The sequence below is a fragment of the Protopterus annectens genome, chromosome 13.part0, assembly GCF_019279795.1.
Source record: "Protopterus annectens isolate FY-2018-M chromosome 13.part0, PAN1.0, whole genome shotgun sequence".
Classification (NCBI taxonomy): Eukaryota; Metazoa; Chordata; order Ceratodontiformes; family Protopteridae; genus Protopterus; species Protopterus annectens.
Genome location: NC_056747.1, coordinates 861,048,889 through 861,076,317, shown reverse-complemented (window position 1 = coordinate 861,076,317; position 27,429 = coordinate 861,048,889). Strand labels below are relative to the sequence as shown.

The following is a 27,429-nucleotide window of genomic DNA, read 5'->3' as shown; positions in this document are numbered from 1 at the left end:
AACATCCGCTTACTGCATCTATCCATGGTCCTAGAGTCCTTATTAGGAGGATGGACGGGTACGGAAGGATCTGCAAGTTCCTTCTTGGTGGCAGCAGCCACCACCATGGCATCAGCGGGGACACCCTTAGTGAGGAATTGCTTATCACACGGGGCAGTAATAAATTTTGAAGGCCTCCTAGGGACTGGCTCTACAGAGTCAGGAGCAGCCCACGCCTTTCGGGCAATAACCTGCATAAGGGGGTCGAAAGGCGGAGACACCCAGGAGGTGGAGGGCCGAGATCCAAACGCCTCTAGGTATACTGACTCATCCTCAGAGGGATTATTGGGTGGCCAGTTTCCCCTCTGTCTAAGGAGTTCTAGGATGTCTGAGAAGGAGACATCCTCAGAGGGGGATCTTGGGGATCCCTCTGACTCATCTAAGTCAGTATCTGAAGTGATGGACTCGGGGGAGTCTACATGTTTCCTCTTACAGGTCCTCTTCCTAGGAGGATCTCCTGAAACATCAGGAGAATCCTCAGAAGAGGGGGATATTCCCAATGGGGAAACCTGAGGCGGAGGATCTCTGGGTCCTGTAGCAAGAGAAGTGGCAGAGATGTTAACAGGCACTATAGAGGGAGGAGCTAAGGGAACAGACTGCTGGCTGATACCAGTGGCCAGCACACTCTTCATCACCTCGAATGCTCCCCTCCCAGGAAGGTCCGAGAGAACCCGTTCCGAAGAGCTAGGAACTCCAGGGACCACCGAAAGGGAAGTCTCCGAGACAGATGTCGGAGCAGAGCTCACCAAGGCCGAGGCTCCAAGGGGAAGAGCGGGTTCGGACAAGGGTCCGATGCCACTCACCCCCTCGGAGGAGACCATGGAAGCCCGGCCACCGAATCCCTCTAAGGAAGGTCTCAAGAGGAGATAAGAGTAGAGGCTGAAGGAACAGAAGGGGGTATCTGTCCCTCAGCCGTAGCAGTAACCATTCCCGAAGACTCCAACTCCAAGCTCTGGGGTAGAGTTGAAGGAGGAACTGCAATGGGGTGTGGACCAATAGCAGTCTGTTGAGACGGACTATGTAACATTTGGGCCAGTGCCTGTGACTTAAGTAATCTACTGACCACTCTCTAAATCATGGTCAGAAAGCCTGGATAACCTTGAAGATCGGCTCCGATGGCTCCGTTCGAGAGGAGAGGTGAAGCCGAGCCGAAAGTATCGGCTCCAAGGAAGGAGACCTAGACCTGTTCCTCGAAGGAGCCATCGGAACTGATGAAACTATTGAACCTGTCGGAGCCGACAACTTATCGGAGCCGACAGGTAGCTTCAATGCATCGGCTCCAGCCGGAGCCGATACAGCCACAAAAGTAACGGTGTCGGAGCCGATCGGAGCCGACACCGATGCCTGAGCCACATGGTGGTCGGAACCGATCGGAGCCGACACCGAAGTGGTCGAACCAGAATCGGCACCGATAGCCATCGGTGCCGAAGGTTTAGTTAACCCAGAATCGGCTCCAGCCGGATCCGATCTCGACTCTGAATGAGTCGGAGCCGAGGCCGCAGGCTTGGACACAGAAGCCTGGGCCTTGGAAGACTTAGAAGTCTTGGATGGAGCCGACTTAGCCGGAGAGCCCTCCGGCTTAAGAAGGCCCCTCAAAATCAGCTTATTTCTTCTTTCCTGCAGGAGACTCTGGCTGAAAGAATGACATATAGCACAGGAGTCCTGCAGGTGAAGAGGCCCCAGACAGTACAGGCAAGAAGTGTGACCGTCTGTCAGAGACATTTTCTGACAGCACGAGTCACACTTCTTAAAGCCTGAGACCCTTTCTTTTGACATGGTGTAAACACACACAGACACACACACCAGTCAAAGAAATTAAATTAAATATACCAAAAGGTATAACTAGTAAACACACACACACACCCTAACAGGGGGGGGGGATGGGATGGGTGAAAGTCTGACTAAAAAAGTAAGAAGAGACAGAGAATTTTCTGTCAGAAAATGTTTAAAACTGATAAAAAACTAACAAATAAGGGTTTTTTTGTTAAAAGGGGCTAAAATAGCAAAGTAGCAAATCACTTACCAGGAGCTGGTAAAAGGAGGACCTCATCAGCGAAGCGGCAAACGAGATCTGGGTACTTACCGCCTTGCATCATGGGATATGGGGCTGCCTCGAGCTGGTAAAAGTGACTCTCGAGCTTAGCAAGTGCCGAGTCGGAGCCGAGGATCGGCTCCGAACCCATCAAGCAAGAATGAAGGCGAGATTGACAACTTAACATTGTGGTTCCGCAAACAATCTCAAGGGACTTCGCCTGACGCACAAAGTCGGTTCCCCGCCAGAGGCAGAGGGGGGAACAATAATGGTAGACGTCGCCCTAGAGGCAGGGGGGGGTCCGCAAAACCAGGGCAATCGGGAAGTCTTCTCTGATAAGCCTTTTCAGCATCCCTGAGGTGTTGCCCGACTGCCTACCTTCGGAGGCAGTCGGGGGGAAGATTGTCACTGTACCCAAAAGCCTGGCTATCCCTGACTCAAGACAAATGGGTACAGTCCATCATTTCCGAAGGCTATTCCATTCCCTTCTATCACATTCCAAACCAATCAAAAAAATCCCTTCCAGATGTTCCACCCACTCAAAGGGATCTTGCAGCTTTGGAAATTTCAAAGCTGCTTGCAAAAAGAGCAATTCAGCCAGTTCCAGCAGACCAGCATGGATCCGGAATCTACTCCAGGTTCTTTTTAGTTCCAAAGAAAACAGGGGACTGGAGACCAATTTTGGATCTCAGTATCTTGAACAAGTCAGTCAAGAAAACAAGATTTCGGATGGTCACGCTGCAGTCCATCCTTCTCCTTTTGGGAAAGGGAAGCTGGATGTGCTCTATAGATCTTCAGGATGCGTACTATCACATAAAAATGAAAAGACGCTCCAGAAGATTCCTCCGCTTCAGGCTGGGAACCAGTCATTTTCAATTCAGGGCCCTGCCCTTTGGTCTCACCACTGCCCCCCGGGTGTTTACCAAATGCATGGCAGTGGTAGCTTCTCACCTGAGACGACAAGGATTCCAGGTGTTTCCATATTTGGACGACTGGCTCCTCACAGCTCCCTCCAAGCATCTTCTTCTAATGGCCAGGGACTACACCTTTCGCACTTGTCGAAATTTAGGCATTTCAATAAATTTCGAAAAGTCTGTTTTGTCGCCTTGTACTATTACCTTCATAGGCGCAAATCTAGACACAGTCAACATGTCTGAGACTAACAGATCAGAGAATAACAGACATACACAAAATAGTCTCGCTCCTCTTCAGCAGCAACAGAATCAAAGCCAGGCTAGTTCTGAAAGTGTTGGGGATTATGGCGGCTGCCATACCTCTGCTTCCATTAGCCAGATTCCACATGAGAATCCTTCAATGGATGCTCTTCACGCAATGGTCGTACCAGCAACTTCCAATGTCCCACACCATTATGATCACGCAAACATGCAGAAATCATCTTCTGTGGTGGATGTCTTCCCCTCAGCTCTTATTGGGAAGACCCTTTGTTCCTTCCTCCGGTTGCTACTCTGACAACGGACGCCTCCCTGATCGGGTGGGGGGGGCATTATCAGGGCAGAACTGTCCAGGGCACATGGCAACCAGATGAATGCCACTTGCACATAAATGTTCTAGAGATGAGAGCAGTGCTTTTAGCGTTGCAAGCCCTTCAAGACTCTCTTCCCTTGGGAACGATAGCAATCCAAACGGACAATATGTCTGTAGTGTGGTATATCAACAAACAAGGCAGAACCAGGTCCTACCCCCTGTGTCGAGAAGCACTCAGACTGTGGCAATGGGCGATTTCTTCTCAGCGTTTTCTGATAGCAACGCACATCCCCGGGAAGTCCAATCAAATCGCGGACAAGTTGAGCAGAGCTATCCTCATGCCTCACGAATGGTCTCTGAAAGACTCTGTTGTGAGAGAAATTTTTCTCAAGTGGGGCCAGCCTTGCTGCGACCTTTTTGCTACTCCACAAAACAGCAAGTGCAGAGATTTTTTCACCCTTTTCCCGTTACCAGGCCAACCCAGCAGAGACGCTCTAGTCCAAGTTTGGCCCCGGGGACTTCTGTATGCATTTCCCCCCCTTCCCACTAATCTCTCAAGTGATACAGAAAGCTATCTCTCAGAAGGCTTCATTGATCCTCACTGCTCCGTACTGGCCTCGACAGGTTTGGTTCCCCTTTCTACATCAGTTTCTGTTGGAGCGACCTTGGCATCTGGACCTAGTTCCAGATCTTTTGATCCATCAGTCGGGTCAGTTTCATCGCTCCCTTCCCTCCCTGAACCTCACTGCTTGGTTCCTCCAATTCCAACCTTAGCCAGGCTTCCTCAAATATCTCACTCTGTTAGAGATATTTTGATAGCTTCCCATAAATCTTCCACTCGAAAGATTTATTTGAGTAAGTGGAGACGTTTCGCCTATTGGGCTCAAGGAAGGGACATAGATCCTTTCACTGCTTCCATCCAAATGGTCCTTGATTTCCTAGCTGAACTCTTCCATGCAGGTTCATCTCCTTCTACTCTTAAAGTTCAATTGGCAGCTATTTCTAACTTTCATGTGGGCATTTCAGATTCTGCCATCATGTCCCACAAGCTTTGCAAAGCCTTTTTGAAAGGAGTTTTTCTACTCAGACCTCCGGTAAGAAATCCTCCTCCTCCTTGGGACCTAAATTTAGTTCTCAGTTCTTTAATTCTCTCTCCTTTCGAACCTGCAGCTTCCTGTTCTTTAAAATTACTATCATGGAAGACTCTCTTTCTAGTAGCTATTACTTCAGCTAGAAGAGTTTCAGAACTTCATGCACTCAGCTGCCGACCTCCTTATCTGTTGTTCCATAAGGACAGAGTATCTTCTGAACCAACCCGTCCTTTTTACCAAAAATAGCCTCCTCGGCTAACCTAAATCAAAGCATTGACCTCCCGGTGTTTTTTCCAGAATATTCTAACAGATCTGAACAAAGATTGCATTGGCTAGATGTTCATCGTCAGTTAAGGTACTATTTGGATAGAACAAAACAATTCAGAAAATCTGACCAGCTGTTCGTCTCTTATGCAGAAGGCAGAAAGGGACTTTCAGTTTCAAAGGTATCATTATCCAGATGGCTAACATCTCTGATCTCCCTTGTTTATGAAATTAGACACCAAAAGCTGCCTAGCAAACCTAAAGCCCATTCTACCAGAGCTTTGGCTACTTCTATAGCTTTCCAAGATAGACTGCCTATTGACACCATTTGTGCAGCGGCTACTTGGGCTACTCCTCACACTTTCATTTCTCATTATAAGCTGGATTTAGCCTCTAGACATAGAGCTAACTTTGGTTCCACTGTTCTCAAGAGTCTGTTCCGTTAGGCCACCCGGGACAAGGTGCTAGGACGGTCCCATCCAGCAAGAATGAAGGCGAGATAGACAACTTAACATATAGAAGTTATGTTCTTACCATAACGTTCCATGTTAGTTGTCTTCTCGCCTTCTTCTTGCGTCCCACCCTCCTTCCCCCTGGCCTGGACAGACCTAGAGGAGTTTTGATTGTGACCTCTCTTTCTACCACCTCTGTACTTTAGGTATATGCTCTGCTGTGCATATTTCCTGGATCAGGATGTAGGTCACCCTTCTCTTCTCCCTTGTTTATAGAGGTGGACTTTGTTACTAGTTATTCTATTACTATTATAGGCTGGGCCTAGCTTACAAACGAGATCTGAGGTAACTCACGCCTAGCATTGTGGGATATAGGGGGAACCTCGAGCCGGTGGAACCAACTCTCGAGCTTTTAGAGTGGCCGAGTCGGAGCCGAGGTCGGCTCCGAACCCATCCAGCAAGAAGAAGGCGAGAAGAAGACAACTAACATGGAACGTTATGGTAAGAACATAACTTCTATTTATAACCAAAAGAATGTGTAGATTCATTAACCTTTCTGGATCTTGAAAGTATCGCACTCATTTGCCTTCAGAAGTTTCGATGTGTTATACCTGTGTGTTGCCCTCCTGCTGAAATTGCCTTACACACAAACCACTTGTCTGTTGCAAATGATTCATTTGTCAACACTGCACTGCATCTTCTCACTCTGGTCTTGGGATTATTGAGCATCTATTCTCCAAAGCTTGTCCAGCTACCCTGTATTTGGAAAAAGTGAGTGAAACGTTTGTCACCTCGAGATGATCATGATTCCCCACTCAGAGTAGTACAGCACCCTACTCATCTTTAGGGAGGGTTGATGTTCAGCAAAACATAGCATTTAGCTTTACCCACCTTATGTGCTGTTTTGTCCCACCCAGAGTTTCCATCAGCTGTGCTTGTATCCATATGAGAGACTACACTGGTCTCCTTCTAACATTCCATGCCATCTTGGTTGGTGCATGAGGGATTCTGTTTTATAGCTAGCATTGCTGGGAGCCTTCACTTCTCACCAATTTCAGTACTTTAGTATGTGCATCCTTACTACTTTAATTTTGTCTATATAGTGGGTCATGCTTACTGACCATTGTACGTACACACACATACACACATACCGGTATGCATTCATACATATAGTATCCTGCACTAAAGTTGTAAATACCAGGATATGCAATCAGAACGTAGAGCAAAACCTTGTAAGGGTGAAAAAATGTGTGCCAACACAAGGCAGTATATCTAATTAATGCAGAAATGTTTAAAGACTTTGGTATTCTGGGTGAGTTGTGGAGAATATCAGGAGATTGACTAGAAGATAAGTACAGCTGTGGTACTGCAAGCATTGTGCTGGACATTGGTGGTAAACTGACAGCTGATTCATAGGACAAAGCTCTCAATTTTTCAGTGAGTCTTCATCCTTCTTATCACCTATGCTCATGTGCTTGTGTTAGTGGCAGAAATTAAATGCCTTCTTATAGGGTTGCATGGATAACTCTTTTTGATAGTGTGAGGAGCTTGTCTTTCTAGGAGAGCCTAGGAGTGCAGCCATTGGTCCTTCTTTTTGAATGGAGCCATTTGTGGTGTTTTGGGGACCTCTTAACAGTATCCTTTGGGTGCCTTTGAGAGACCGAGGCACATCACACTAAAAAAGAGACCCCAGAGTATATCTAGGATATGTTGGAGGAATTATATTTATCATCTACTATATATATTTATGCCCTACTCTTCTCTGTTTTCACCAATAATCTAGCCTCTGCCACCAAACATGGCACACTCATACAATACGCAGATTACTCAACAATCATCTGCTCAGCCCAGTCCCTACCCAAACTGCAAAAAGTCACACAGGAAGCCTTTTCCTCTGTTGAAACTTGGTTATCCGATGCCCAATTAATACTCAACCCAAACAAAACTAAACTGCTCATCTTCCAACCCACCAAACATACTCAAAACAACTCTCACTTTAACATCACAGCAAAAGACAACACCACTATAGACCCAACTGAACACACCAAATTACTAGGAGTGGAAATAGACAATAAACTAAAATTTGACATTCACATATCCATGACCATAAAAAAAGTCCACAAAAAACTAGGAGCGTTCTACAGAAATAAGCAACTTCTCACCAAAGCAGCAAAGATTTCAATAGCAAATTCCCACCTTATCTCCACCCTCCTTTATGCCTCTTCAATATATACCAACCTAAGGCAATGCGATCTAAACAAGCTAGAGACCTGCTACAACAAAATCGCCAAATTCGCCACAGGAGCATCCTACCATCGTCACCACTGTCTCTCACTTGCTGAACTGGGCTGGCTTGAACTCCCTCACCTCCTTCAATGGTATCAACTCTCACTCGCTCACAAACTAGTAAACCATCCATTAAATGTCCCATCCCTCCAGAATCTACTCCAACCCTATCGCACCACCAGACCACTAAGATCCAGCAACAAAAATCACTTGCAGATCACTAAAGCCAATAACTCTGCTGGTGAAGCACTATTCTCTTGCACCATAGCCAAATTATGGAACTCCCTCCCACCCACAATTATCTCCATACCATCATGCACCCACTTCAAAACTTTACTAAAAGCGCACCTAAAAACATGCTGGCTATGCCCTTGCAACTCGCACTCTAATATCACCCACTCCATCCAACCACTACCTTTCTTTCCACTCCACTAACTACCTTGATTATAGCAAGCTCAGATGCTCATAAGCCTAGTGCTTATTATACAGCAGGAACTTCGTATTGTAACATTTGTTAATGTCTGTTATGTACTTCACAGATAAAGATTCTAGTTGTCTACTGATATACTATGTTCTTCATCTGTAAATATGTTGTAAGTAATTACTATGTAAATTGTTAATCGTTATGTAATCCAATGTAACTACTGTCTGTTTATTTTAACTGTGGAGCTTTTCTCCCCGGGCCTCCGCTGAAAATGGACTTACACCCAGTCGGACACTCCCGGTCAACAAATATAAATAAATAAATAATCTTACCTGAGGATCCCTTGGGATGAGATGGATAATTTCTGGGAATAGGGAAGTCTGGTCTTCCCTGCTCACTTTGCTACCACCACATCCTTCAGTAGGATAGGCAGTCTAAAAATGATGAAGCTTTCACATGTAAATCACCTTACTTTGTATTCTGTAATGAAAGTGTCATTGAAGGCAAATATTTTCATGCCAGGGATCATGTAAGTACTGACTCTCTGCTTATGATATTGTTATCTTTTAACCCAGAATACTAGATAGGACATTTCTTGCATTTATTGGATTGCACAGACAGCTCGTATTCTACTAGGATAACCAATAATGTCTGAAAATTTCATCAGCTTTTTGTTTCATTAAAGAATGGGAAAGAAGAAGAAATGTCTCCATAGCCCCCCTTGCAAACAAAAATCAAATCATCAATGTATCTATAAAAATGAACAACATGTTTTCTAAAAAAGTAATTCCTATTACACACATGCATTTTCATAGAGACCCATGAATAAGCATATGTAGGGGCAAAAGCTGTCCCACACTACTGATGATACAGAGAGCCATCAAAGCCAAATATATTATTTTCCAAACAGAACAATGTCAGTTCTATGATATATTGTGTACTGGGGCTCTTCCCCAAAAAAATTCTATAGCTTCTATACCATCGCTGTTTACTGCTAGTGTATAGGCTCACTATATCTGTCACTATAAAAAACATGTTCTTCTGACATGTTATTTTCTTTACGTTATCCAAAAAATCAAAACTGTCTTTGGTATATGAAGGTAATTGAAACATCTTTTTTAACAAAAACTGATGCAAAAAACATCCCAAATTATGGGTTACATAATTGCAGGAGATGCAGTGAGAAGACCTGGAGGATTAACCGTGCTTTTATGTATTTTAGGCACACAAAAAAAACTTTATTCAAGAACTTATTTTTAGCATCTTCATGACTAAAATAGTTTAGTCTAACCCCTTTATGTATTAATTCTTCATAGTTCTTGAACACCTCCTGATAAGTTAAAAAAAACTACTTTTTCATACGTTATCATTTTCTAGATGCTGTAAACATATTTACATATTGTGTGTAATGCATTATTACTGCAGGCTTAAATACAAGCTCCTTTCTTTCTCTCTCTCAAAAATTTTAAGGTCACCCATTCTTTTTGTGTCATATTATATTGAATTTCACTTCTAAAAAACTTTTTGCACTCTTGGTCTATTGCATAATTTAACATATGATGAAACATTTCAATTGTGTCACACTTAAAAGGAGGCATAAATTTGCTTTTAAAAGAAATACCACCAGTATCAGAATTACTATAAGCACTGCATTCTAAGTCAGAATTACAAGAAAAAAAAACTCTGTTACTTGCAGTATCTACAAAACTTACATTTTTCACATCTGCTTCTAAACTTTTTGTTTGATTTCCAAAGAAATCTGTTAAATGTAACTTGTGAGCAAAGTTAAATACTTCCCCCTTTAACTCATACATTCTGGGAAGAGACGTTGGGATACATTTCAAACCCCTATGTAAAACATTTTTTTTTTCATCACTAATAATGCATGCAGACAAATTTACAATATATTCAAAACCACTCACATTTGTATTATTAGAAAGTCACATTTTATTATGTACATTTTCCCAGTTTGTTGGTTCGGAAATTATATCCAGCACCACTCTGTTGATCCTGCCAACTTCTCTTCTTATTCCCTTGTTGTAACCCAGGTTGGTCACAAAAATTTCTGGATTCTGTCCCTTTAGTCTTCCCATTCTTCCCCTTCACCTTCCACTGATGAGGCTCCACTTTCAGCCGATGTACAGATCGTTCAGTTACCTTCTTCCCCTCCTGGAACCTAACATGCTGCTTTTTGTTAGTTCCAGAAGAAGAAACAAATGTTTGCTTGTGTTCGTAATCCCAAATGTCTCTCAACAGTTTTTCTTTTTACAATCAATGAGCTCTTTTTCATAAGTCAACAATTTGTCATTGACACTCTGCAAGTAGCTGTCAAAGGCTTCCTGACTGATTTTACTTGCAATATTTGAGCAAGCTTGTTTAATTTCAGATTTCAGTTTAGCCCTCTCTAGCATATCTCTCTCCACCAGAATGCTGACCCCCCAGCACTACATCTGTGAGCTGCTGACACCCAGCTTTCATGAAATGCTATGTCAACTTCACTGGTCAAATCAAATGGTGTAGAGGGATTACGAAAGGCTCTTAAGCCTCTAGGTGTTGTATATAGTTGTTGATATCTGTTGAGACTCTGTAAGTTGAAAACAACAGACGTCTCTTTAAAAATCAGTCTCTCTGCTTGTTCTAATAAATCTTGCATTTCAGATATAACAGAAACATTCATTCTCTTACCCACTGTTGAGAATGGATTCACTGACCGTTTCTGCCTGATCTCATCCCACCTGGAGTATATACTGGTAGCAAACTCTAGATTTGGAGCAGAACCATCATTGCCATGGGTTAATGAACCCTGACCCTCTCCTTCTCTTGGCTGGGAGGAACCAAAAAAATGATCCAATGTTCTTTGGCTGGAATCCATTTCCAGTTCTCTAAACAGTCTTGGCAGTCTCACAAAGATTCATTGGCCATAAATAAAGCGCCACACTATAGAACAAACCAGACCTCACACCACAAGTTCCAGGCCAGATGAATTCACTCAGTTTGGTAGACAGACTTCTTCTTCTTCTTTTGGCTGCTCCCGTTAGGGGTCACCACAGCAGATCAACTGTTTCCATTTCTTCCTGTCCTCTGCATCTTGCTCTGTCACACCAACCACTTGCATGTCCTCTCTCACCACATCCATAAACCTTATCTTAGGCCTTCCTCTTTTCCTGTTACCCAGCAGCTTCATCCTTAGCATCTTTTTCCCAATATACTCTACATCCCTCCTCAGCACATGTCCAAACCAACGTAATCTTGCCTCTCTGGCTTTGTTGCCAAACCTTCCAACCTGGGCTGACCCTCTAATATACTTATTCCTAATCCTGTCCATCCTCGTCACACCAAGTGCAAATCTTAACATCTTTAACTCTGCCACGTCAAGCTCTGACTCCTGCCTTTTTGTCAGTGCCACTGTCTCCAACCCATATAACATAGTTGGACACGCTACCCTCTTATAGACCTTCCCTTTCACTCTTACTGGTACTCGTCTGTCACAAATCACTCCTGACACTCTTCTCCACCCACTCCATTCTGCCTGTACTCCCTTCTTCACCTCTCTTCCACACTCACCATTACTCTGAACTGTTGATCCCAAGTACTTAAACTCATTCACCTTCGCCACCTCTACTCCCTGCATCCTCACCATTCCTCTATCCTCCCACTCATTCACACACATACATTCTGTCTTAGTCCTGCTGACCTTCATTCCTCTTCTCTCTAGAGCATATCTCCACCTCTCCAGGGTCTCCTCCACCTGTTCCCTACTCTCACTACAGATCACAATGTCATCTGCAAGCATCATAGTCCACGGGGACTCCTGTCTGATCTCGTCTGTCAACCTGTCCATCACCATTGTACACAGACTGATTTATTAAAATAAAAAAATAAATTCTCAAGCAAAACTTCAAATTCTAATACCATTAAGAACAAATAACACTTATCTGGCACCTCGGCTTTCAGAAAAGCCTTTTCAGAGTACATCTTTCTGCTAGTAAGCATACACTTAAATACATGCATTTAATCAATTAAATAAACATCCAATTAAGAATTCACTAAAAAAAGTCAACTAAAAAGGTTAACTTTTAATATTCTTTTTTTAACCTTCTTATATTAAATGCTTCCCAGAGAATTCCCTATTCAAACCTCTTGGAAGCATTGTATCATATTTTAAAATAAATATTGCTTCCTTCCTTCCTTCTCAAGTGTTCCTTAATTTTTTCATCAGTACTAAACCTAGTATTCACTTGTTCCAAAACAGATGCCTGTTAACCCCTGTGAATATCCATTATGGTGTTCCTTAAGGTGCATAGCTACAGGATTCTGAAATCGTTGCTTCTTGATGCCCCTTATATGTTCTTTTAATCTTACAGCAAAACTTTTCTTGCTTTCCCCAATATAAAACAATTCACAAGGACATTTTAAACTATATATAATCTTTTCACTCCTGCAGGTGAAAACTAAAAGAATTAGCTTGTCAAGAATGATGAAAAGAGAGGAGTTGCATGAATGGCTACTACTTATGCTGGTCTCACCACAGTTTCACTCTGTTGGGATACAATACTCCTTTGCTTTTTCTCTCGCCAGAAGCAAAATGTTCCCACCAATCCCAAGAAGAGAAGCAGGCCACAGCCTGTTTGGTGATCCACAGTCTTGTCCCAGATAATGCAAGGGTCTGTAGGCTTGTAGCCTTTTTCTGGTATGCCTCGAATAGCAATCGGACCAATCAGGTGCGTTAAGCCAGACACTCCCTCTCCAGCCAGAAAGAGTTGGAAATCAATGCACTCTGCTCCCACTCTCACCAGGATCAGAATATAAGCACAAATTCCAAGCTGTCATCTATAAAGCAGTTATTAGGCTTTTTGGAGATCAGCAGTCTCCAGGAAGTAATGTCGCTATACTCATTCTCTCACCAGGAGAAAACAGAGGCAATAATCCCAAGATGACTACTGAGAAGCAGAATGTGGGCTCTCCAGTAACTGGTGGTCTTGCAATAGATAAAGGTAAGATAAAAACTATGGTTTATCCTAAACACTGCAGTATGCACTAAGCAGTTAGATATGAAAGTGGGTAACTTGTCTAAAAAATTACGTTTTAGTAGAGAGCCACTATTTGTAAGAGAGCACGATAGATCGAAAGGAGGGGGGCACGTCTGTATTCTGGTACTATGGAATACAGTAGGATGGCCAATAAATTTAAATAGTTGAAGGGAAGTGATTTCACAAAATGATAATTTTGCTTACTTACACTAGCCAGTAAAAGCAAAGAGGAAATGAGATATATGGTCTAATTAACATAAGGGGTAGGCAGCTAGAGAGACAGTGGTGTTTAAGAACACATCAGTAACAGGGTGGCAAGATGGGAAAAAATTCTGTCTGACTCACAAGAAACATAGCTGTGGTCTCTTTTCAAGTTTTAATATGCAGTTAAAAGCAGAATACAAGTAAAACACAGTGTAAAGAAAACAAATCACAATATACAAAATAGAAAAAGGCAATACAAAATACAAGAAATAAAAAGCAAACTAACCTTTTCCTCACAGCAAGCTGTGGGCAGGGTCTGCTCAAGAACCCAACAGACAGGGACATGGAGAGTGGCTGCCTTCCCATTCAAATGGACAAGACTCTTACGTTATGCCTTCTCTTCTTTTCTCCCTGATTCCTAGAGTACTGATCAAAGTGAGGTCAAGCAGGCTGAGCATGATACTCATAGCCTCCATCTGGCCAAGACAACATTGGTTCTTCCTCTATTTGACCATCAGTAAGAAGAAATATTGCATTTTACCAAAAGTTATAGACCTACTCACCCAGTTAAAAGGTCTGTCATTCATCCTCACCTGAGCACCCTCAAACTAATCTTGGAGGATTAATTTCAGACCCCAGATTATGCAACCTATTCTACAGGAGCACTGTCTATCCAGCAGGAGGCAAGGAAACCATGTACCAGGAAATCATACTTATCCAGATGGAAAAAGTTTTCTTGTTTGGCGCAAAAACAGAGATATTAACCTTTCATTGGAAGGCATAAGGACTGTTTCATCAGGGAATGACTCATTCCAGTATTAAGATACATGCTTTAGTGATCTCTTCTTGCCTTACTTGCTTTCCCTGTTTATTCTCACATCCACCCAAAACCTTTACTTAAAGGTGTCATACATCTTAGACCCCCCCCCCCCCACATGGAGAAACCCTGTCCCTACCTGGGATTTAAACCATGTCTTAGAAAACTGTACATTACCACTGTTTGAGTCAGCAGCTTCTGCTCCCTTAAAGATGCTCAGTTGGAAGACAGCCCTGCTTATAGACATCACTTCAGCCTGGAATGTCTCAGAGCTACAGCCCCTGAAGTGCAAGGAGACCTTCACTGTGATCCATAGCAACAGAGTAACCCTTAGAACTCCTCCCTTCTTTATGCCAAAGTAGTGTAAGATCTCTCCTTCAATCAAGCTATTCATTTGCCAGTGTTCTTCTCTAACCCAAAGAATAAAGCCTAGAAAATCTTGCACTCTCTAGATGTACACCTACAGATCGGGTATCACCTGGACAGGACAAAATTTCCCTAACTGAGCAGACCAAATACTGGTGGCATTTACAGAAGGAAAAGAAGACAGACCTGTCTCCAAACAGACTATCTCTAACTGGATAGCCAGTTGCATTACTTTGTTGTGCCCATTAGAGCTAGCCAGTAACGACCCCCTGTCAGGGCCCATTGTGCCAGACAAAGAGCGGCCACCACTGTCTTTCTTAAAGGTGTTCTATCACAGGCTATTCTGGAAACTACCACATGAACATCCATTCACACTTTTATTAAACGTTACCATTTAGCCAGTACCTTCAGGGCTTGTACAGGGTTTGCATCTGCCATCCTACAAAACCTGTTTTCCTAAAGGCCAACAGACAGGCTGCTCCCCCAAGGATCAATATTGCAACACTGACTATGAGGAACAAAGTACAGTTGTATCACCCATTGTAGTAGCAGATGTTCGATTAGATCAGTATTACAGAACACATTCTCACCATCCTACTCTTTTGTCTGCCCTCCAGAGTGAGGGAGGGGAGGAAATCATTTCAAATGGGTTGCTCTTATCCACCATCATATTCTAGTTTTACTTCTAATACATACCTAATACCTTCCCCAATTCCTGTTCAAAAAAGTATTTTGACATCTGGATGGGTCATGCTGTCCTTAGGCCTCTGACTGCTCATTGTATAGAAAGACCTGAAGATGGCTCTGACAGATGTCTCTCTTCTGCCCTATTGTCCAAACATTGGACATTAAATGTCCTTTGGATATGGATGATGAAAATACTCTGAAAATCAGGCCAGTTGTGGGCTTCTGCATTGTAGGAAGGCCCAGGGATTGGTACTGCATCATTGATCTACTTGAACATCTATAACTACGGTAAGTGTGACTCAGCTGTACTTTCTCTCTGTGTTTGTGTGGATTTCTCTGACTGCTGTGGCTTCCTCCCACATTCCAAAGACAGTGCAACAGGTGGATTGGGCACAGCCACACACTAAATTGGTCATAGATGTGTGTCTGTGGGGGGGGGAGTACTGAAGAACAACTGTGGCAGGGCTGGCCACTGGGCAGTGTGAGCATTGGCTCTAGATGATTGTCACTTTGATGTGACACTCTGACCCCATGTGCAAAAATGGAAAAAAAAGGGGGGGGGGGGGAGGTTGTGGATGGATTTGCTAACCATCCATCTTCTGAGGTAAAAAATTATTCTGTAAATGCTTCTGAGACAGATGTTTCTCTGGTGACTAAGCATATGTTGAAATGTACTTTATGGTACCTCTGACTCTTTTCTTAGAGTGGCTGTTTCTGGATTACTTTTGAGAAGACTTGCCTATCTTTAATCTCAAAACCTTCCCAAAATATAGTCCGAGATCATGAATCTCCTGTAGATAATTTTTTTTTTTTTTGGGGGGGGGGGGCTCTTCTCCAACTGAGGTACTTAAGTGTGCAGAAATGGAGAAACTGATACAAGGAATGAGATTTTTTCCACCCTCCTTTTTAAAACCAATTAACAGTTTTAACCCCCTTCTCAACACCCTTTCCTAACAATTTAACTGCAGGGTGCCAGTACTTTGGGGGGAGGGCAATGAAAAGGAATCTCTAAGAAAAAGGGAAACTTCAAAAAAAAAAAAAAATCAAAGACAGCTGTCCAAGTCAGTATGACTATCTACTTGTTCTGTCCCCATTCCCTTACTGTGGCAACCTCCTCTTCTGTCTTAGACTTCAATTGCTTTTGGCATCAGATAGTCCCAGACAATAGGGTTCTGACGGTAATTCAGTGGGAGTAATCCTTGTCTTTCTTTTCCAAGGAACCAGATTTATCTGTTTCTTGCTATTCTGCACAACATGATGTCCCAAAGAGTAGTAGAACCAATGCCTTTTAATCTTTCTGGTACCCAAGCCAGAAGGATCCTGAAGGCCAGCACTGGATCTTTTGGGTTTAAACCTCCATGTCAAGATTCTGAAGTTCAAGATGTTATTACTTTAGAGTCTGTACCCTTGATCCCCACCCTAGCTTTCATGATGAAAGCTAGACCTAAAGGATTTCCATTACAAAACAGTTTGGGCATTTCTTGAAATTTGCCATATATGGCTTACATTGTCAGGCCTCTCTTTTGCCCTTTGGACTCTGCACTGCACCAAGGGTGTTTACAAAATGCGTTGCTCCAGTAACAGCTCATAGAAGACTACAAGGCATATACATTTTTCCATATTTGAACAATTGTCTAATCATTACATATCCTTTTTCCAGCTGTCAGGAGTCTCAAAAATGTCCAGGAACTTCTGTTCAGTCTAGGATTTCAAATCAACTGGCAGAAATTTTCTGTCATCCCTTTACACAAAATGGTGTTTCTGGGATTTTTATTGGACTCGACTGAGAGGAAGGCTTTTCTCCCTCTTGGCAAAGTAGAAATCTTTCAACAGTTCTTCTGAACCTCTGCATCCTGCATCTGCATTTGAGTTTCTCAGAATTTTGCAGTACATGGCATTGATGGTTTTCATGCTACATTTTGCCAGAGTACACATGAGGAAGTACAGTGCTATCTCAGATCAGTCTGGGCTCAGCATCTACACCCCTTGCCTTTTCAGATTCCAGTTCTGGTATTTGTAAAGAGGGAGACTGGATGGTGGCTAGAACAGATAGCTTGCAGTCCATGTCTGCAGTTCTCCCTTCTCTCGCCACTCCAGTCAGTCACTACAGACTCTTCAGATCTGGTGTCACAAGAGGTTTCAAAAGGGATATAAAAGTGCAAACTGTGGGATCCTAAAGACAGACAGAAGTACATAAATAACCAAGAATCACTTGGCGACGCTACAAACACGTCATGTTTATTCATGTATTCACGTATTAAGAGCTTTCGTTCCAACCAATAGAGAACGTCATCAGAATAAAGTCCATAAAGCATACCTACAATTTATAAAGCAATTAACTAAATCATATGACCCCAATAGCCAGTCGTTATAAAAATCCAGTATTAAAACACAGACATTTAATTAATACATGCTACACAGTTAATGCAAAGTACATAATAAATTTACATTAACCATAAATGTTTCATTTTTAAAATGCAGCTAATAGGCAACATTCCATTGAAACTGGGAGCTGTTCCTGCATTTAATCTCAGTTGCCAGTAAAGCTCCCAGAGCTCCAAAAACACACGTCTTGGACTGTATCTTCATTTTTCAATACCAGAAAATTAAAAAAAAAAACAAAAAAAACTATGATCTGGAAAGTTAAATCTTTAGCAAAGCCATCAGTGTGTTTTAATACTGGATTTTTATATTGATTGGCTGTTGGGGTCAGATTTATTTATTTTTATTTTTTTTAACATTGGTTTTACCAGGATAATCTGACTGGACAGCTAGTGTCCATTTTCAGCAGAGTCTTAGAGAGAAAAGCTCCAAGAAGTTATAGTGTGAATACATGGTTATTAAAGAATAACAATTAGTAGGATGTGGTTATTAAAGAATAATTAGTAGGATGTGGTTATTAAAGAATAACAATTAGTAGGATGTGGTAATTAAAGAATAACAATTAGTAGGATGCTGACATTTTTAGAAGGCAAGACAGTTAAATGCAATAAAAGTAGTAGGATAACAAGTGGTAGAATGCTAACATACAGTGGATATAAGAAGTGTACACACCCCTGTTAAAATGCCAGGGTTTTGTGATATAAAAAAATGAGACCACAATAAATCATTTCAAAACTTTTCCCACTTTTAATGTGACCTATAACCTGTACAATTCAATTGAAAAACAAACATCTGTTAGGGGAAAAATGTAAAAAATAAAAAACATACAATACGCTGGTTGCATAAGTGTGTACACCCTTAAACTAATACTTTCTTGAAGCACCTTTTGATTTAATTATAGCATTCAGTCTTTTTGGGTACACACCTGCCATCAATTAAAGAGACTCTGATTAACCCCAAATAAAGTTCAGCTGTCCTAGTAGGATTTTTCTGACATTTATTCAGTTGCCTGCTACAGCAAAAGTCATGGTTCACAAAGAGCTTACCAGGCATCACAGGGATCTCATTGTTGAAAGGTATCAGTCAGGAGACGGGTACAAAAAATTTTCCACATCATTGGATATACCATGCAGCACAGTGGAGACGGTCATCAAAAAGTGGAGAAAATATGGGATGACAGTGACGTTGCATCCCTCCAAAATTGATGACAAGATGAAAACTGGTCAGGGAGGCTGCCAAGAGACCTATATCAACACTAAAGGAGCTGCAGGAATTTTTGGCAAGTACTGGTTGTGTACTACATGTGACAATCTCCCGTATTCTCCATATGTCTGTTCTATGAGGTAGGGTTGCAATTTGGTAGCTTTTCTTACACAGAAAAACATCCAGGCCCAGCTAAAATTTGCAAAACAATATACATCGTCTCCCAAAAGCATGTGGGAAAATGTGTTATGGTCTGATGAGACCAAGGTTGAACTTTTGGCCACAATTCCAAAAGGTACGTTTGGAGCAAAAACAACACTTCACATTACCAAAAGAACAGCATCCCCACGGTGAAGCATGGTGATGGCAGTATCATGTTTTGGGGTTGCTTTTCTTCAGCTGGAAGTGGGGCTTTGGTCAAGGTGGGAGGGAATTATGAACAGTTCCAAATACCAGTCACTTTTGGCCCAAAACCTTCAGGCATCTGCTAGAAAGCTGAAGATGCATTTCACCTTTATACACGACAATAACCCCAAGCATACATCCAAATTAACAAAAGAAATGGCTTCACCAGAAGACAATTAAAGTTTTGGAATGGCCCAGCCAGAGCCCAGACCTAAATCCAATACAAAATCTGTGGGGGTGACCTGAAGAGGGCTGTGCACAAAAGATCCCCTGGCAATCTGACAGATTTGGAGCACTTTTGCAAGGAAGGGTGGTGAAATATTGCCAAGTCAAGATTTGTCATGCTGATAGACTCCTCCAAGAAAACCGAATGCTGTAATTAAATCAAAAGGTGCTTCAATTAAGTATTAGTTTAAGGGTGTGCACACTTATGCAACCAGCTTATTGTACATTTTTTAATTTTTCCCCCCAACAGATTTATTTGTTTTTCAATTGAATTGTACAGATTATAGATCACATTAAAAGTGGGAACAGTTTTGAAATGATTTATTGTGGTCTCATTTTTTTAAATTACAAAAACCTGGCATTTTAACAGGGCTGTGTACACATTTTATATCCACTGTATAAAAGGCAAAAAGAGTTAATTACAATACAAGCTCATAGTACAGATATGTGATCACAGATCTTATAGTACAAGTACAATATATGTACATAAGGTTTTCAGAGTAAGCAAATATTTACAAAATGTACAATGCACATAGATGGACCAAAATGACATTGAAAAGTATGCATCAGAGGTCTCAAGGGGGTAACCTGCCTACAGTGGGTTGAGAATTCTGGGGGGGGGGGTCATTACAGTTGCAAAGGGGGTTGGCGTGAAGGTGTTATTTGAGTAGGTCTTTAAATGTGGATGTGCGATTTTTTTAACCTGAGGTCAGGAGGGAGGATATTCAATGCCTTTGTGACCTCATGGAATGATTTACTTAAAGGACCACTACGGGTAAATGATAAAAAAACAAATATTTTTTTTATCTAGTCATGATTTTCTGCACCTCCCAAATCTGCTTTAATCCAAAAAAGTAGTCATTCTTAATTTTATTTTTTTGTTCTCCTGTCTGCCCTCATGGGGGCAGACATCCTGATGAAACTATTCTCCCTTAATAGGCTAAGTCTGTCCCAAAATGCAGTCTGACAGCCCTGATTGTGAGAACAATTAGCCCTACCTTTTGTTGTCAGATCAGGCTTCCATTCACTTAGCATGGAAAACCTGAAAAATATTGCCAAGTTTAACAGTCAGTAGATCAAGTGTCACTGACTGTCCTGCACCGAATTTTACAAATGTTGTTCATATTTTCTGAAAGAAGCTTGGAAAAGTGTCAACTAATTGCAGAGATAAAAAAACACTTTTTGCAAAGGGCAATTTTGTTACTGTCAGTTCCTGACCAAGTTACTCCTCCCATCTCCACTCCTTCTATGAGCCTGAGTCTCAGATTTCCAGCTATGCTAGGTTCAGTTAATTAGCAACCCTGCATGACAAAAGACATCGAACAAATGTCAGCCTGGTGTGCCACTAAAACTGTTCCCTAATGACTCTTTCCTCCTTACTGTTGACTTACACATATCCAGGCTAAGTGGGATAAAATGAAAAAAAAAACACACTAATCTGAATTCAACTTTGTGTCCACTATATCAATTTTCTCAAATGGACACAGTGAAATATCTGCTTTTGGGTGTGTGATAGTGCTTACTGGCTGGCCACATACTTATTTTTGCATAGTTGCTGTTGTATACCATAACATTAACCAAGTGCCAAACTTCACCTAACAACTGAATATTTTTTCTTAACAGTAGCCTCCCTAGGCTCTTATGTCAGCCACTACTTTTTGTTGCAATAGCTTCGCACATCCTTTTTTTTTTCTTTCTTTCAGGCTTATCTCTTATTCTTTCAGAAACAACCTCAACTCGTTGAGAAAGCTTCAAAGTTATAAAGCATTTCTAAGTAGCAGAACTACTCCTTTGGTTCAGATCACACAGAGTGCATGAAGTGGCACCCATTGCAGGATAATTATTCCTACATTGCAAGCATTTTCATTGTTTGTTCCAGACAATCCATAACCTTATTCAAGAATCAATTTTGATTCCACCATGGCAGAGCAAAGGTGTAAGGCCAAATTAGGTACACCTGTGAAGTATGCTGGTTTGACACAATGCACTCTTACCCTCCTGTCTCCCATCACACCACCCTCAATCCATATATGCATTTACTGAGTTAATAAAACCCAAATGTTGCAACAGTGCCAGCAGCTGTACCAAGCTCTTAACAAACAAGGCTGTCAGGCCTTGGTTAACGAATATGAGAGATAGATGCTAGTGATGGACTACTCATAGCTCGTCAGCAAGGCATTTTTCCATCTGGCTTTCATCCACTGTTCTCAGTTACACCTTACTGATCATATTTCCACAGGGCTGACTGAGCCACTCACAATGTCAGTTCATAACCCTCCCCCACTAATTGTATCTAGACCACTGCCCTTGAGATGGCTCTCCCCAAAGCAGGGCAGCAGGGATGTGTCAGTCCATCTGTGCTTCACACTCCTTTACACCACAGATGTCATACAGGAATACTTGCACACACGCACACACACGTCTGTACACAAGACCAGCTGTAATACATGTTTCTCTGTAATACCATGCATGCCTCCACACAGTAGTTCACACACATGCACATGTATTCTGACAAGTACACTCATGCATACAAGCACACATCACCTTGAGCACTTGCTTTATGTGACACCATGTCTGCATGCTTGAGCAAACACACACACAAACGCACCCCAGACCATTTTCATCACATGTTCTTTGTTACTCCATGTGCACACTTCTCTTATATGAGATCAACACACACACATGCACATACAAGCAATGCTAAAGTGCGTTGCATTACCCTCCTCTTCACAAAACACTGCTTCAATTCTAAGGGGGTTGTCCAAGGCACTGATATTGTCATCTCATAACATCACCCCAGTAATTGATGCAAGCCCGCTGCACTGACACAGCTCTCCCCACAGCAGGGCAACAAGGATGTGTCAGTTCAACTTTGCTCCACAGTTCTTCTATACACCACATACATCATCCAGGAACACACAAACACACACACACACACCTGTAAAGCCATACCAGCTATAATCCATGTTTCACTGTAATAGCATGCATTCCTCCACACATTTCTTCACACACATATAAATGCACATGTACTCTGACACCCACACTCATGCACACAAGCTCACATCACCTTCATCACTTGTTTTATGCTACATCATGGACACCCTGTGTGCATAACTGAACACATTCAAATGCAAACACACACCCCCAGATCATTTTCAGCACATGTTCTATGTTACACCATGTACACCGTGTGTACAGAGAGTGACACCCAACAAACACCCACACACAAAAGCAATGTACTGCTGAAGTGTGCTGCATTACCCACCTCTCCACAGAACACTGCTTAAATTCCAAGGGGGTTGCCTAAGGTACTGACTTTGTCACCTCGTCACATCACCCCCTGTAATTGAAGCAAGCCCGCTGCACTGACACAGCTCTTCCCACAGCACTGCAGCAAGGAGGTGTCAGTTCAGCTTTGCTCCACAGTTCTTCGTTATACCACATACATCATACAGCTGTGCACACACACACACACACACACACCCACACACACACACACGCAGCCAGACCCAACTTTCTTTACAAAATGCACTCACACTCATACATGCACATGTTCTTCAACATATATGAACTCAAATTCACCCCAGGGATCACGTCAGTTGCCTTGCTAGACAGGGGTCCAGGAAAGTAAATAGTGTGGGAAGAAATAGCCAGGGAATAGTTATGGCTAGGTTTGTATAGGCCCTATTACCAACCTATGAACCTAATGCACATCCATCAATCAATGACAAACACCATTGCTACACACGGAGTCAGTAAACAGAATTAGCAAAAACGTAATCAGTTAATTTCAAACAAATAAATGAATAAGTATAACCACACATTTTCACACAGGCTATAGGGAAGTGTGTTATGCACATGGTGGATGCAGGTCTTTCTCATTAAACACACAAATTACTTTAGTGATATAGCTATTTCCTCAGGTAGACATATCTTCCCACATGACTACATGTGCTTGTCATGATTACTCTATATAGTTCTATAACTGTCACTTTATATATCTACGTATATATCTATGGATGTATTAATATATATCTAAAATGCAATAAATACGTATTTATTTAAAAGCATTTCGATATGCCCAAAACACACACACCCCTACCTTCAAATTACAAAATTAAACTGTATACCAGCCTGTAGTACTGTTTCTCCATATTCCACAAATTCTCAAAGCTAATGCTATCAGACAACAGCTACTGATACAAAGAGCTCATAGACATTTTTCTGGGGTGGAATCATGGCTGATACATCTGCAGGCCAACATTGTTTGAACACCAGCAAGCCAAATTTGCACTAATATAGGTAGTTCGGTGTGTGCAGCCTTGAGTTAGCTTTTTTCTGTGAGAGGCAGTCTCATGGGTGGTTCCTTGGTTAGGCTGATCAGCAAGGGGTACCAATGCTGTCTGGCCCAATTTGGAGCAATCATGATGACTCATGGCCCTTCCTCCGTGATCTTTAGTAGTACCCTTGGTATCCTAGACAAGGGAAGGAATGCATAGACCAACAGGTTGCTCCAGTTGAATGACAGAGCTTCTACCTTCCAGGCTTCTGGTTGAACTCCCTGGTGCAGAACTAGTCCAGCTGGGTGTTCTGTACGGAGGAGAAGAGGTCCACCACTGGTGTTCCCCAAGACTGCATGATACAAGGGAAGGTCTCCCTGAGAAGTTGCCATTCTAGTGGGTCTAATTATTTTTTCCTGAGTTGGTCTGCTTGAATATTGTACTTCCCTGGAATGTACTAGGATATCAGATGAAGGTCCATCATAGAGACAGTCTGCCAGAGAAGAGTGGCTAGACGTCAAAGGGGGTAGCATTGAGTTGCACCCAGCTTGTTGATGTACCACATGACTGTGGTGTCTGTCTTGATGAGGAGCACCCCTGGAATCAAGTGGGCCTTGAAAAATGTAATAGCACTGAGTACTGCCATCATTTCCTTTTGGTTGATGTGCAGTCTTCTGCCCACCAAGGAGCAGCTCTATCTCCAGAGACTGAGAGTGTTGGCATCAAATTTGTGGAAGTATGCAGGGGAACATAAATAAGTAATTTAACCAAATGACCACTGAATTTATATGTACAACTATGCTAAAAGGCAGTAGTAAAACATTTACCACAAAAGCCACTAAAGGTATATGTTCAAGTTTTCATTAGCACAAAAAACAAACATTTACATAAGTGATCCTGTACTTTAATATGCCCCCATTACCTCAAGCACCAATCATTGAGAAGCTCAGATGTATAATATTTTATTTATTTATTTATTTTTTATTTTATTTTACATTTGTTGACCGGGCTAGTCTGGCTGGATAACAAGTCCATTTTCAGCAGAGGCCCGAGGAGAAAAGCTCCACTTTCTACTAGTACATTACATAAGAAATATATTGCTAAAAAATACATCTTAAGGATTAATAACACTGCAAGAGAGATATTCAACAGTAATGTAACAAGTTTTCTGAAAAAAAAAAAAAAAAAAGAGAAATGTACACAAAACATGGTGGTGCCCTTCATTAATGTGTCTTTGGCTAATGAAGTTTGCATATGACTGCAAACTAGGAGCCATAATCGAAACTACTAATGATGTGGAAATCCTACAAAAGGCCCTCACTGAGACAGATGCCTGTTGTCAAAGCCATGGCCTCAAGCTCAATGCCAAAAAGTGCATTGTTATTCCTTTTGGTAAAACCTCTGTACCCATGAACTATCACATAGGCAGTAGTCTACTTAACACCAAAAGTGTGATAAGAGACATTGGGACACAGGTAGACAGTAGTCTCTCCTTTGATAATCACATTACCAGAGTAGTCAAAAAATCCTTGTACATGGCAAACCTCATCACAAACAGTTTCTCATCCATGAAAGAAGAGGTAATTCTTCCCCTCTACTCCTCAATCATTAGACCCATTATAGGGTACAATACCCCTTTTGGTATGTATCTCATAAGACATTTCCAACAACTGGAATGGCCGCAGAAGTACCTCACAAAGAGGATTACTGGCCTCAAACAGATGCTCTAGGCAGACCTTGTCAAAAAACTCCAGCTTTACTCCGTATTGCCTACTCATATGCGCTCTCTGCCTAACATACAAAGCTATGTGAAACCCAGAGCTGTTGGGCATGCTCCACTTAAATCCCAATCCCCCTGAGCTACACGCTCTAGGGACCTAAACCTTGTCACCACAATAAACAGCACATGCTCGAGGGATCAATTCCTAACCCGAAGACTTCCCATACTCTGGAACACACTACCTATCTGTATCAGACAAAACTCTTCATTAGCACTCAAGAAAAATCTTGATGATTGAATGGGAATTTGGAAAATCACCCTGGGGATTACTTTTGTGGCTCTGCTTGACAGGGGCACAGGAAAATAATTTCCTTGGGTGGTGAAAACCAGGTTACCTTTTTGGCTAGGCTGATATAGGCCCTAGGGCCAATAGCCTAGTACCTACCAGTGAACCAATATGTCCTGTTATGAATACATACCGTGATGAAGCAAGTATCTGTTTGAGACCTCTTTTGATATGTACCAGTATGCATAAGGACTGAGTTGAAACATCTACTCATTGCAACCATTTTAGTACTATGATCATATATGCAGAATCACTAAAAATGACACCATTACCAAAGCAATCCCTTCAGTAATATAATTAGGGATATGCAAGTATCACAATGAACTGTTTTCATAAGTGCCACTTTCATTAATATGTCCTAGAATGCAGAGTTAAACAAATGAAATATTTACCCGAGTGACCCCCTCAACATTACTATTGGAATGAGATCCCCCTAAAAGTGGATTCGGTGGTGACATCTGGAGCTAGTCAGTAATACACATCACAGTATATATGAAGATATATATTTGTATTTTGAAGTTGACAGTGGAGCACCAGTGGAGAACAGATCCACTCGGAGACATTACTTACGTAATGATGGAGATGTAAATAACACATTTCATAACATACATGCAAATATCTGAATGCATTACTGAAGATATTTCGTAAGGAATCAGATTTACTGTACTGACTTACAAAATGGTACAGAGGTAGTAGTAGCTAAATTTGTCACCAGTTACTGTAGTAACATTGTGCGCCATGTTTGGAAATTCTATATTTTCTCTATCAATTCCTCTCCATAAAGGAGGTAACTCCTACAACTTCACCAACTACACATCTATTGCCATCCTGTGCGCCCTATCTAAAATTCTTGAGAAATGCATCCATTTGCAGGTGATGATATTTCTTAACACACACAATCTCCCATCTACCACACAACGCTGTTTCTGTCCACATCCCAGCACTACCACTGCCCTTCTGTCCTTCACTAATAGTATCAACAGTCACAAGAATGATAACAAATATGTATCAGCCATTTTCCTAGACCTCTCAAAGGCATCTGACATGGTCTCTCACTCCATCCTGCTAGACTCACTAACATCACTATCCTTCATCTCCTCTGTTATAGCCTGGGTCAGAAGCTACCAATCTGATAGGCTACAATCTGTCCATTGGCAATGAAATCTGTCTCCACAACTTCCAACCACCATGGGAGTCCCGCAGGGCTCTGTACTGGGCCCACTACTATTTTCTGTATTCACAAATAACCTCAATAACTCTATACAGCATGACACACTCATTCAATATGCAGATGATTTACCCTTGATCTTCTCTCCCTCATCTCCTACCACCATACACTCACTCAGGATACCTTCAACTATGTAGAAAAATGGATCTCAGGTATTAAACTAATTCTAAATCCCAAAAAGAAAACATTGCTACTATTTTACCCCAATAAATCACCCCCACCACCACCTTTACCATAACATCTAAGGATGGCACCACCATCTCCCCCTCTAACCACACCAAACATTTTGGCATTGAAATAGAAAATAATCTTCACTTTGATGTCCACATCTCACATAACATAAAACTTTTGATGATAGGCCTTACCCATCCCACGGTAAATAATTATATATCATCCCTAGTAAGAATAACTGGGATCCTATACTACAGAAAATTTGAAGGGACACATGCATAGTATAAAGCAT

General features: G+C 41.9%; 1 protein-coding gene across 1 annotated transcript in view; it reads left to right on the top strand.

Moving 5' to 3' along the window:
• SYNRG (synergin gamma) overlaps positions 1-27,429 on the top strand; it is a gene marked incomplete in the record, with an annotated part of 2,786,306 nt that overhangs the window by 2,036,622 nt on the left and 722,255 nt on the right.